This window comes from Manis pentadactyla, chromosome 4 (assembly GCF_030020395.1).
Source record: "Manis pentadactyla isolate mManPen7 chromosome 4, mManPen7.hap1, whole genome shotgun sequence".
NCBI lineage: Eukaryota > Metazoa > Chordata > Mammalia > Pholidota > Manidae > Manis > Manis pentadactyla.
In genome coordinates, this window is record NC_080022.1 from 7,268,710 (window position 1) to 7,280,725 (window position 12,016).

The window sequence follows — 12,016 nt, forward strand, 5'->3', positions numbered from 1 at the left end:
CGCAAAGACCCTGCTTCCCAGTAGGAATATAATTTATGCACTTGTTTTATTTTTGTTTTTTAATCTCCATCCCCTCCCCCATTTAGGACATAAGGTCAGGGCAGGGACCTCATCAGTGTTGTTCATTCCTTTATCCCCAGAACCATGCTAGCACATAGTAGGTACTCTGTGAATTCCACTAGTTAAATGAATAATAAATGAAAAAGATACACTTTTTGTTGGAAATGTTAAAAGCAAAATGAGACTTGAGTTCTATTTAGAGAACGTCTGCTAACAGTACTTTTGCACTGTGACCAGCAGGTGTTGTCTCTGCTTTTCCTGGAGCTGTGAGCAAAACTTAAAAAAATCCTTAAGCCTATTCATTTTCTTCTAAAATTATATAAAAAAGTAACTACAAAATATTCCAGACATATGTGAGACATAGTAACACCTGTGAACCCCAACAGAATCTCTGGCTCTCCACACCAGATCACTGCTGTTCTGAATTTTGCATTTATCATTCTCAGACATTTCTTATATATTTTTTATTGCATTGTTAATAGGGTATGGCTTTCGCTGTCTTAAAGCCTTATAAATATGGGTGGCACTATGCATGCAGGTGATTGCCATGTTCTTACAGTCACGTTGGTGGTGTTGCTGTTAGGTTTAGTCCGTCCAGCTTTTATTCATGCAGCCTGGACACCATGCTGGGTCACAGCAGTGCAAAGATGAGACTCAGCTCCCTCCCTGGAAGAGCTTATAATCAGTAGGGGAGAAAGTGTTCTTTTGTTTCCTTTAAAAAAAATCCGTGCTTATTAAATTCCTGGGAGGACAAACTTGTTTTCTTAGTTCCTTCCCCATCTTTAGATCATTTTGTAATTGCTCAGTCTTCAGAAATTCTTAACCCCCTTGGGTGATTTTTATTTTAGTCTTGTTTTGGAATTGTACTTATGTTCCCTCGGTTCCCTTTGATGTTTACCCATCAGACATCTTGAATGTGTCCGACTAGAACGTTACCCTTCGTGGCTGCCGTGACCTCCCTGAAGATGTGGTCGATCTTGCTCAAGAGGCTCCCATCTAATCCTTTATCACCCATTTCATCTTGACAGAATTATTATGTCTAGTTGAGCATGTTCTCTCGTTGCCTTTTAGAGCTGTGGTCCTTGACTGTGTCCTTACATGAGTCCCTCTGACAAACTGGTAAAGCCTTTGATCAGCTTCGTCTCAAAATATATTTTTAAATGCATTTAATAAAACATAGAAGATTACAAAGGGAACCAATTATATAGAAATGTGGTTATCAAAATATTTCTAAAGATTGTGAGGTAGTAATTTATGTGCTTCATTAAATGCCTGAAATGAAAGGTCTAACAGCCAGTCGGAGAGCTACTGTGACTTCCACCCGCTGAGGCCCATCTCTACCTGTGATAAAAAGCACCTCTGCTCTGGGAGTGGAAGTGGGCAGCGGGGTCTGCCTGGAAGGAGTGAGAAGCCAAATGGTCCGCTTGGCCTCTGGGCTAGTTCTGGGGTCTGCATTAGAACTACAGAATCCGTTTCTTTTGGCTGCTACTCTCTTTCCTGTGCTTAATGATAATTTAACCTAAAGTCTTCTTTAACATTTTGCGTGCAGATGATCTTTGCCCGCTTCCATTCACGCATTTGAACACTTGTTTAGTGCCTTCTTTTTTGCAGGCTCTGTATTAGGAGGCAGGGATGAATGACGGGCAGTCTCAGGGGCCTTGAGGTCTCACTGTCCACGAGGAGGCGGACTTGTAGGGCATTCTCCCGTCTGTCCGTCCGTGTGCTGGCTGCACCGCATGGCAGGGCCCCAGCAGCCCTGCCTCAGCCTCACAGCTGGGGGGTGATTTTTTTGGAGACTTTTCGCATATGTATTTATCCTGTAAAAAATTCTGCCTTTAAAAGAAAAAACAGGATTACAACTTTTGAAAAAGGGGCAGATCAGATCCTTCCATATCCATCATGATTGTTACTCTTATGCCTCTACATTTGCTTGATATATTTTATTATCTGTTCTACATTTTAGTTTGTGTTAATTGTTACCAGTGACCTACTGCACTGCAAATCCATGCGGCCTTTATTTTATACATATTTGTGTAAATCATCCAAAAAAAAAACTAACCAAAAAGAAACATGATCACAGAGAACAGATTGATAGTTGCCAGAGGCAGGTTGAGGGTCTGTGGGTGAAATGTGTGGAGGTTGTCAAAAGCCACCTTCTGTGTGCACGAGGTTCTGTTCTAGGCCACACTGCTTATAGCCTAGTGAGAGAAAATGGTTAGTTTTTTTTAAAACTGTGAAGTCTGCCAGCTGGCAATAATTGCAGAGAAAAGCTGAGAGTTACAGTGGAGTAATACTGCTAGGGGGAGGGAGGCACTGCTATTTAAGTTAAATAGTCAACTACAGGCCTCATTAAGAAGATGCCATTTTAGCCGAAGCCTGAATCAAGCTAGGGAGCAAACCATGTGGGTATCTGGGGGGGGGCTATCTTTACAGACAGAAGGAACAGCAGATGCAGAGGTCCTGGGGCAAGAATGGGCTTGATGCTGATTGATGCATCCCTTGGGTAGGGCAGTCGTCTTCAGTCTCCCCTCAACTTCCTTCTCCAGTTTTGAAAGTGAGCATCACTGTCAAATAGTAGTGCATTTGTAGGAATTTCAACTAAATCAAAATCATACTTTTATACTAAATTTGACTTTGGCTAAGAATGGTATTAGAAATGACAATAAAATTGTAACTTTGTCCTGTCATTGAATGCTCATCCTGTGTTAAAATCATTTTTTTCTTCTTCAGAAGAAAACCCTATTGTTTGCATGTGGTCTTCAGCTTCGGGAGGGAGGGGGAAAGGAGAGGACTGGCCTGGAGGGAGGTTAAGGAGCCCGCTGGAAGCTGGGGTTCAGGCAGGAGCCACAAGGCCAGAGGGCTGCAGCACGACCCCTAAAAGGTTGCTGAACTGGGAGGCTCCTAGTTGTGGTTGAAATCCTTTGCTTTTTAGTTTGTACATTTTAGTTTTCTGAGTTACTAAAGTGGGGGATGTTTTATTTGTGTTCTTATTATAATGGGCTCCGTCATGTACCCGTTACTCCTAGGGTTATGCTAATTACTTTGTGAATCTGGGGAAAGGGCTGATATCTTGGTAGTGAGAGGTGTGTATCTTTGGGAATCAGCTTCCTGCTTTGACATGGAGTCGCAGCAGTATTTACAGTAGCCAAGATATGGAAACAACCTAAGTATCCATAGATGGGTAAGTGAATAAAGAAAATGTGCTGTATATATATAGTGGAATACTATTTGGCCACGAAAAGTAATGGAATCTTAACATTTGCCATGATATGAGTGGGCCTTGAGGGTGTTATGCTAAGTAGAGTAAGACAGAGAAAGACACATACTGTACAGTGTCACTTATATGTGGAACTGTGATTGCCTGTCATCTAACACCAAATGCAATGGTGTATTTTTTTGCTACATACATGTATAACAATAACAATGTTATTGTTCCAATGTGTGTAAGTATGTGGGAGAGAGTCTTCCCACATATACTAACACCAAGCAGTTCTCAAATGCCAGCAGGGTGTCCAAGAACTCAACTGAATTTTGATGCTATCTGTCAGGAGACAGCACCAGATACCCAGGTTAAGGGCTCCATCCTACAAGACTGCCCTCTGTCCCCTACTCCAGGCACTGGTCGCAAGCCCCAGGCGCTGTGCTTCTGATGTACCTGCTACAGATTGGAGATTCCAGCGACCTCCCCCTAAGGTTTGATTAATTTGCTAGAGTGGCTCACAGAACTCAGGAAAACAGACGTTTACCAGTTTAATAAAGGATACCATCAAGAATACAAGTTAACAGCCAGATGAGGGAGAAAGAGGGCAAGGTCCCAAATAAAGGAGCTTCTATCCTAATGGAGCTCGGGGCCTTGCTCCACGGCACCTGGAGGGTTCTGGTTCCCCAAGCATAGAAGCTCTCTCCAACCAAGAAGCAGGATCCCACTGAGCAGAGCAGGCAGAGCAGAGTAGAGATAAGCTCTTCTCAGAGGGGTTTGTGAGGGCTTCAAATGCATAGTCATGGTTGACTAGATTACTGGCCATTGGCTGATTAAACCTCTAGCCCCTGCCCTTGGGTGGGGTCCCAAAAGTCTCCATTAACATGAAAAAACATCTATTTCACCTTTAGGACTCTGCAGTGTTTTCAGAAACTGTGGATAAAGACCAAATATACTTCGGAAATACATATTTGGTCATATGAATAACCAGATATGCATTTCTTGTAATTCATTATATCAGGAATAAAACAGACAAGCAAATAACAACAAAATATGCCCACAGATAACAGAGAACAGATTGATGGTTGCCAGAGGCAGGTTGGGGGTGGGTGGGCAAAATGGGTGAAGGTTATCAAAAGTCACAAACTTCCAGTTATGAAATAAATAAGTCATGAATCCGGATTATGTGTAGCATGGTGACTATAGTTAATAATGTTGTATGGAATATTTGAAAGTTGTTGAGAGTAGATCTTAGAAGTACTCATCACAAGAAAAAATTTTGTAACTGTGTATGGTAATGGATGTTCACTAGATTTCCTGTGGTGACGTTTTGCATATATACAAACATTGAATCATGTTGCACACCTGAATTGAATATAATGTTACATGTTGGTTAAACCTCAACAAAAAATAAGAAAAATCAAGAGGGGGAAAATTAAGATTTTGAAAACTTTGGTTGCAGAGGGTCTTTCCATATTAGCAAACTAATTCAAAAATATGTCAAAAAGATCATCCATCATGATCATTCCAGGAGTGCAAGGATGGTACAACATTTGAAATCCATCAGCATCATCCACATCAACAAAAAGAAGGACAAAAACCACATGATCATCTCCACAGATGCTGAAAAAGCATTTGAAAAAATTCAACATCCATTCGTGATCAAAACTCTCAACAAAATGGGTACAGAGGGCAAGTACCTCAACATAATAAAGGCCATATATGACAAACCTGCAGCCAACATCATACTTAACAGCGAGAAGCTGACAGCTTTTCCTTTAAGATCAGGAACAAGACAAGGATGCTCATTCTCCCCACTTTTATTCAACATAGTTCTGGAGGTCCTAGTCACAGCAATCAAACACACAAAGGAATAAAAGGCATCCAGATTGGTAAGGAAGAAGTCAAACTATCCTGTTTGCAGATGACATGGTGTTTGTACATAAAAAACCCTGAAGAATCCACTCCAAAACTACTAGAACTAATATCTGAATTCAGCAAAGTTGCAGGATACAAAATTAATGCACAGAAATCTGTTGCATTCCTATACACTAATGATGAACTAACAGAAAGAGAAATCAGGAAAACAATTCCATTCACAATTGCATCAAAAAGAATAAAATACCTAGGAATAAACCTATCCAAGGAAGTGAAAGACCTATACTCTGAAAACTGTAAGACACTCATGAGAGAAATTAAAGAAGAAACCAATAAATAGAAACACATCCTATGCTCATGGCTAGGAAGAATAAATATTGTCAAAACGGCCATCCTGCCTAAAGCAATCTACAATTCAATGCAATTCCTATCAAAATACCAACAGCATTCTTCAAGGAACTAGAGCAAAGAGTTATAAAATTCATATGGAACCACAAGCTGTATTACAAAATCATGGTAATCAAAACAATTTGGTACTGGCACAAGAACAGACCCATAGACCAGTGGAACAGACTAGAGAGCCCAGGTATAAACCCAAGCTTATATGGGCAATTAATATATGATAAAGGAGCCATGGATACACAATGGGGAAATGGCAGCTTCTTCAACAGCTGGTGTTGGCAAAACTGAACAGCTGTATGCAGGAGAATGAAACTGGGTTATTGTGTAACCCCATACACAAAATTAAACTCAAAATGGATCAAAGACCTGAATATAAGTCATGAAACCATAAAAGTCTTAGAAGAAAACATAGGCAAAAATCTCTTGCATATAAACATGAGCAACTTTTTCCTGAACGCATCTCCTCGGGCAAGGGAAACAAAATAAAAAATGAACAAATGGGACTGCATCATGCTAAAAAGCTTCTGTACAGCAAAGGATACCATCAGCAGAACAAAAAGGCATCCTACAGTATGGGAGACTATATTTGTAAAAGACATATTGGACAAGGGGTTAACATCTAAAATATATAAAGAACTTGCATACCTCAACACCCCAAAATCAAATAATCCTATTAAAAAATGGGCAGAGGATATGAACAGACACTTCTCCAAAGAAGAAATTCAAATGGCCAACAGACACATGAAAAGATGCTCCACATCACTAATTATCAGGGAAATTCAAATTAAAACCACAATGAGATATCACCTCACACCAGTTAGGATGGCCAGCATAGAAAAGACTAGGAACAACATATGCTGGTGAGGATGCAGAGAAAGGGGAACCCTCCTACACTGCTGGTGGGAATGTAAGCTAGTTCAACCATTGTGGAAAGCAATATGGAGGTTCCTCAAAAAATGAAAAATAGAAATACTATTTGTCCCAGGAATTCCACTCTTAGGAATTTACCTAAAGGAAACCACTTCTCAGATTCAAAAAGACATATGCACCCCTATGTTTATTGCAGCACTATTTACAGTAGCTAAGATATGGAAGGAACCTAAGTGTCCATCAGTAGATGAATGGATAAAGAAGATGTGGTACATATATACAATGGAATATTATTCAGCCATAAGAAGAAAACAAATCCTACCATTTGCAACAACATGGATGGAGCTAGAGGGTATTATGCTCAGTGAAATAAGCCAGGTGGAGAAAGACAAGTACCAAATGATTTCCCTCATTTGTGGAGTATAACAATGAAGGAAAACTGAAGGAACAAAACAGCAGCAGACTCACAGACTCCAAGAAGGGCCTAGTAGTTACCAAAGGGGAGGGATGTGGGAAGGCGTGTGGGGAGGGAGGGAGAAGAGATTATGGGGTATCATGATTGGTACACATGGTGTGTGCGGGGTCACAGGGAAGACAGTGTAGCTCAGGGAAGATAAATAGTGAATCTGTGTCATCTTACTGCACTGATGGACAGTGACTGCAATGGGATATGTGGGGGACTCGATAATAAGGGTGAATATAATAACCACAGTGTTTTTCATGTGAAACCTTCATAAGAGTGTGTATCGATGATACCTTAACAACAACAACAACAAAAAGAAGGGTCTTACCCTTTAATGACTGCAGTTGGATATTCACACTTTCAGAGGCTTCAGTATTGAGTCCCAACTAGTCCCTGGCAAATGGATATCCTTCGGGTTCTGGCACTTGAAGTGGACTCTTGAGCCACGCCCCTTCCGTGTTGTCTTATCCACCCTTTCCTTAACTGAACAAAACTTCTTTCTGTTCCATCCTGCCTCATGCAATCCTGTCATGGTTTTGTGAGCCTAAAACACATACATTTTTGCCTCAGTCACCCCAGAACTCTTGATTATGGGCAGGCAACTGAACATAGGAGAGTAAAGAAACTAGCTTAACAGCAACTTTAGAGAAAGCCTTCACAAAGCTCCCAGAAAGTGCCCCCTCAAGCAGTGTTGCATGGTTCGGTTTCTTCTGTCTCTAAAATTTGTGTATGTTTTAAGAGGGGTAGAACCATCAGAGAATTGATAGGAATTGTACTTTGTGTGATTATTTTAACTGAGAGGTTGTGGATAAAAGTCCTTGAAGACTGGTAAAGTGTGCCCTAGCCTCTTACCTAGTCCTCAAACGTCCTGATACCAGGGTAGATCAGAGGAAGGTATTGAGTTAACAAAAGTTAATCTATTAAACTTGGGAGTTTGTATTTCCCATTCCATTCTTGTCTGATGCATTTAAGTATGTCTGTATAAATACCTTCTCATTTATTTTATTGGATGGTCATAACAGGACTGTGAGGTGGGACAGTGACTTGCTGAAGGTCATGTAACTAAAAATCATGAGTTCCAATCTTAGACTTCTTGTAAAATAAACATTTAGGTAATTCCAAAAATTATTATAACATCATCATTATTATTATTATAAAATTATTTTTCAGATTTATAGAAAAGTTGCAAATATAGTATAGAAAATTCTAATATATACTTCACCCAGAGTCCCCTATTGTTAATAACTGGTACATTTGTCAAAACTCAGAAATTAACCTTGGTGTGTTACTATTAACTAAACATGAGAATCCTGAGGCTCCTTTGCTGTGTGACTTTTTCTCAGTCTTTCCATGTTTTTCATTATCTTGAAAGTTTTGAAGAGCACTTTGTAGATTGTCCTTTAAATTGTCCTTGGTGTTTTTCTCGAGGTTAGACTGGGGTTTGGGGAGAAGCCTGTCACAGTTTGTAAATCCGGGGAGGGGAAATCCCGGAGCAAAATACCTCGCTGAAACCAAAATCAGTCAAAGGGAGAAATAACGTTTAAAACCCGTTTATTGCTTACAAATAGCCGTCCCGCGTCTTGTCTCTCCTGCTGCAGCAGAGCGAAGATTGCCCCCAACCTCTCTGCTCCAGATAAGCCCTTGCTCACCCCAGGTGATTACCCACTGGTATGGAGATGAACTACCTGTCTCCACCCCTTGGAAACGCCTGTTGATATGGAGATGCACTAAAGCCAGGCGAGAAATTCTGGAAATACTGCAATTTTACCCACAGAGTTAAAATGCCCTTCCCGTCACATCATCTCCAGGTGACAGTGTCCACACAACATCCCCAGTGATGCTGACCTTCGCCACCTCGTTAAGCCAGGTCTCTCCACTGTGAAGTTACAATTTTTCCTTTTCCAGACTCAGTGGAATTGAGTTCCTAACTTGAGCTCACTTGGCAATGGGCATTCAGCTTTACCTGCTGGAAGGAAGAGTTAGCTACATGTATTATTTGGAATTCTTCTGGAAGAGATATTTGTCCCTTCTCCCAGCTCTCTATTTAACCCTCATTATATCGATACGGACTCATGTAGATTTATTACTGTGTTATGTATTTTTGCATTACCTGTTTTACACATACTGTTCCAGCTTTGGTCTTTGGGATCTCTTTCAGGCTGAGTCCTCTGCCTGTCTGAGTGCACATCCTTCATTCATTCATTCATTCATTCATTCATCTATTTCTCTATTTATTTATTTTTATGTATGTATGTATGTATGTATGTACTTATTTTTGAGCTCTCCCCCTCTCACACTCTGTGATGCTGGGTTCATCTTGTATTTTCTCTGCACCAGCACACCAGCACTAAAGTCAGACATTTCTCCAACGAGCAGTCTTGGTCCTTTGATTGCCAGGTGTATGATTCTTTGCATGATTTACCCTTTTAACAGTTAAGGAAGGGGGTATTCTACCTCATCAACATGAAGATTAAAGGAATTTTCTAATTTGAGTTATTGGTTTTCTTGTCCCAATTTTTAAGTAATACTATTTCTTTACAGGTTTCAAAATTCATTTTATTTGTGTTTGTTCACAAAAACAAAATGTTGTCACCAATAAATTATCTGCTCAACAAATTATGTCAGTCTGTTTTCTAGAATAGAATACGTTAATTATAAGTAGTGTTGAGAGGTAAGGTTTGGTATTAGCCGCTACGATATGAGTGTACTTTTTTGTATTTTCCATGAATATTAAGCCTTTAGCTTAGGTCACTATCAAGGTCTCTATATATAAGCTTTATAATTTAATTAGTAGAATGAATGATTTGTTTTATAAAATGTTATTATCTTTTAAGTTTTGTTTTTGTAATTTTTAAATGTATAAAGCATTTCTCTTTTGTTTAAAAGGGCTGTGATTGAAGAAATGTTCAGCAGTTTAGGGAAGAGCAAAATAGCAGCTTTTTGGGGGGGTGGTTTAATCTTTGCTCTGTCTCTAACTTGCTGAGGGTACTTAATGAAGTTCTTAGACTTCGTAGATCTTAATCATCTTCTCCATAAAAGAGGAGGTTTGGAAAAGATCTTTAAAGTCACCCCCACCACCACCCTTTTAACAGCCTTACTGAGGTTTTAAGGTCCCTTTTGGCAATTCTGTGCTCCTTTTTTTGCTAGAAGTTAGCAAGCCTGAGCATGTGTGTGTGTGTGTTCAAAACTAGAACACTGCATAAAAATGGGTGTTACCGCATAAAAATGGGTGTTTGGTCCGGTTTATACCGAAAAGGAATATCATTCAGGAAATACAACAGTACTGGGAGGAAAATACTGCAGAAATAAAATCCTTCTTACTTCCTTTAAAATTCTGGCCTTCTCTTACAGAGTGCATAATTTACCTTTAACAAGCTCTTACAAGTCATAAAAGTATGGAAAGTTGCCATCTTGAAGTTTGTATTTCATATTTTATTAAGCAGATACGACTTGCTCCATTCTTTGTACACACACCCTCACTGTTTGAAGATTTGTTTTTAAGTTGATCTATAAAGATTTTACCCGTCTTCTAAAAGAGGACGAGAGGAGTTACGTCTGTTTTTGAATTGTTTAATATCTGGATGTGTGGAGCTGAAGAAGGGGGAAAATCTATGTTCCTTGAAATTTGGTTCCCTGACAGTGATTTCTCAAGAGAATGAAGACAGTAAGAGTGTGTGGTTTGAAAACAAGATGCTATTTTGTACTATTGCTCTGATTTGTTTTTAGTCACAATATTAATTTATTGATTCTAAATAAATTTTAAAAGACCATCCTTTTTTTCTTCTTCTTCTTTTTTTTTTTTTTTAGTTTAAGAAAGTGGTGAGGCCATTCCTAGATTCTAGATGGTGTGTAGAGATTGAGGGACATCATAAATTCTGGAGAAAATTGCCCCATTTGACCCAGAATGTGAAGATCACATGGAGGATTCAGGACAAAAAGTATTCAGATGATATCCTTGATGTCCTATAAAAATACTGCAAATACAGTATACTATATGGAATACTTTGGTTATGTATTACTGTGGGATTATTGTACACATAGTATAGCATATATATTATGTTACAAATACAGTGTTGTAAACAACTTACTGTAATTATCAGTTTTAGAACTGGTTTTTTAAGGAAGAAAATTTAAAGCTAGTTAATTGATAGACAATAAAAATTACTGAACTTTATTGTTTAATATCATTTAAAGATTGTCATACCTTTCATTGTGATAAATAAAAATAATACTCTCCTAAGGACATTATTGATGCTCTATTACTTTTTCCTTCATTAAATATTCATTGAGAATGTACATTGAATTAACCAACTTGAACTAATGAATTTTAAAGTTTTACTGTCTTCTACAAGATTATTTCAGAATTCACACTACATTAGATGCTTTCCATATTTTACTTGAGTCACGTTACTTAGTGAATTTTTTTTTATTAAGGTATCACTGATATACACTCTTAAGAAGGTTTCACATGAAAAACATTGTGGCTACTACATTCACCTAAATTATCAAGTCACCCCCACACCTCATTGCAGTCACTGTCCATCAGCATAATAGGATGCCACAGAGTTACTGCTTGTCTTCTCTGTGCTACACTGTCTTCCCTGTGACCCCACACACACCATGTGTACCAATCATAATACCCCTCAGTCCCGTTCTTCCCTCCCCACCTACCATCCCCCACCCCTCCCCTTTGGTAACCGCTAGTCCCTTCTTGGAGTCTGTGAGTCTGCTGCTGTTTTGTTCCTTCAGTTTTGCTTCATTGTTATACTCCACAAATGAGGGAAATCATTTGGTACTTGTCTTTCTCCCCTGGCTTATTTCACTGAGCATAATACCCTCTAGCTCCATCCATGTTGTTGCAAATGGTAGGATTTGTTTTCTTCTTATGGCTGAATAATATTCCATTGTATATATGTACCACATCTTCTTTATCCATTCATCTACTGATGGACACCTAGGTTGCTTCCATATCTTGGCTATTGTAAATAGTGCTGTAATAAACATAGGGGTGCATATGTCTTTTTGAATATGAGATCTTTTTCCTTTGGGTAAATTCCTAGGAGTGGAATTCCTCGGTCAAATGCTATTTCTGTTTTTAGTTTTTTGAAGAACCTCCATATTGCTTTCCTCACTGGTTGAACTAA

The 12,016-nt window shown here is 39.1% G+C and overlaps 1 protein-coding gene across 5 annotated transcripts in view; it reads left to right on the forward strand.

Annotated features, from left to right (window-relative positions):
* UBE4B (ubiquitination factor E4B) overlaps nucleotides 1-12,016 on the forward strand; it is a 136,881-nt gene that overhangs the window by 56,462 nt on the left and 68,403 nt on the right. The window contains exon 1 of one of the 5 annotated variants that reach the window (XM_036925232.2): nucleotides 3,736-3,753. The exons of the other annotated variants lie outside the window; for them this stretch is intronic. The gene's annotated coding sequence lies outside the window, so the exon portion shown is untranslated. Of the gene's footprint in view, nucleotides 1-3,735; nucleotides 3,754-12,016 lie in introns of those variants that run through there. 5 annotated transcript variants of the gene reach the window in all.